Genomic DNA, 2,027 nt, shown 5'->3' on the forward strand with positions numbered 1-2,027 from the left:
CCTCCGGCAACAGAGGTCGGTCCCAGGCCATCGTGGCCACCGAGGGTTCTTCCTCCCGGATGCAGAGTTCATCAAATATTCGTTTCAGATTCGGAAAGTACACCCGGTCCCCATCCGCCCGATACGCCCAGGTGTCCAGGTTCCAAGCCCGAGGGACGAGCCTGTTACAGAAGGTACGGCGTATTCGTTGGCGAATTAATTCCACGAAGGCCACACGGGTCTCCGTGTTCACCCGTCTGAATTCCGGACGTAACAAAGCCGGCTCCACGACCAGGCGGCGCGTGAAGTCCCGAGAGCCGACGGCTGCCACGCTCAAACCCCCAGGGAGTTCCCCAGTAGACGTCGCGTACGCACGGATCAATTCCGCGTCGCGTAAACCCTCCGGCGCCATAAAAGGGGCTCGCTCGAAGAGTAGCGCATCGTCGTACAAGTTCCGACCCCATAAGTCTTGGGGTCGGGGCCACAGCTCGCCCTCGAGGGCCGAGACTCCCCCGGGGGGGTACATCGGCGCGTGCATCTCGGGGAGGCGGGACGGTACGCGTTCGCTCGGGGATGCCACCGCCGCGGACCTCTATCACGTCGGCGCCACGGAGGTAAGAGACTGGTACGGCGTACCTTGCGTATCGTGGGCTCCGCGTTCGCGCGTCGAAAGGCGGAGTTGTCACAAAACAAAAGGGGGAAGGGGCACAGAAGGTGAGCTGCTGCGGTGTGGCCCTGGGCGCCGACCTACTTCAGGGGACCCACGAATACCGTTGCCCTCAGCCACCTACGTTCCGCCCCCGATCATGGCTGGCGGGGGATCGTCGAGTCCCCCGGCGGTACACGAACCGCCACAGTCAGGGCTCGCGACGCCCGAGTATAAGGGGGGGGCTACGGTACATATGTAAGGCCCGGACTGCCGCCCCCTGTTACGGGACACCTGCCCTCCGCCGGGACACCTGTCCTCGAAGGGGCAACCCGGGCTCGAGCCACGGCCCCCCCCGCCGTGCGCTGGCCGTGTCCCTCCCCGCGCCGTTCGCGTATCCGTTACCATCGTATTCCACACGACCCGGAGGCCGCGGAAAACCGCGCTCGTGGCGCGAGGAAGGGAGCGTGGGAGAACACGGCGCTCGTTGGCGTGAGGAAGGGAGCGTGGGAGAACACCGCGCTCGTTGGCGTGAGGAAGGAAGCATGGGAGGACATCGCGCTCGTCCAGGCGGACAGGTATCGGAGAACACCGCGCTCGTTGGCGCGAGGAAGGGCGCATCGGAGAGCACCGCGCTCGTTGGCGCGAGGAAGGACAGGTATCGGAGAACCTCGCGCTCGTTGGCGCGAGGAAGGACAGGTATCGGAGAACACCGCGCTCGTTGGCGCGAGGAAGGGGGCATCGGGGGACATCGCGCTCGTTGTTGCGAACAGGGAGCATCGGGGGACATCGCGCTCGTCCAGGCGGACAGGTACGCGTGCTGGTACGAAGAAGTGCGCGTGGCGTGAAGAAGTGGACATCGCGGCTGGCAGGTGCCCGCCCCCCCCTCATAATTCCGGACAAGGCGATGTCCCGTGCCAGACCACCGGCGGTCCACCAGTCGCCGTAACCAGGGTTCGCGAGGACGCTCTATTCTAAGCGGGGGGCTATGTAGTGCACTGACCCACCTTTTCCTTTTCCCAGGGGACACCTGTCCCCGGCCAGCACGACTCCTTCTCCGGGACACACGTGTACCGCGCGCCACGTGTAACCAGGCGTCTAGGCTCCTGTGTCCAGGTGTCACCCCCCACGTGTAGTGGTTGTCATACCTCCCCAAGGGGAGTTTCTCCGGTCGTCGCCGCCGTCGTTTTAATTTAGTTTCTTTTAGTTTAATTAATTATAGCTCCGACGTCGGCTAGTATATAGCCGACGTCCGACCCTAAGTAAATCCTCACGAAGCTTTGGGTCTACAACTCGGGTTTCTGGAACGGAGTCGTAGCCTCGCGTCGGTCCCCGTCCCACGACGGTACACTGCGAGCCATCTACGTCCCGATTCCCTCCTGTCTCTACCGCGCGCGTCGTC

This window comes from Chondrus crispus, genomic scaffold (genome assembly GCF_000350225.1).
Source record: "Chondrus crispus Stackhouse genomic scaffold, scaffold_34, whole genome shotgun sequence".
Classification (NCBI taxonomy): domain Eukaryota; phylum Rhodophyta; class Florideophyceae; order Gigartinales; family Gigartinaceae; genus Chondrus; species Chondrus crispus.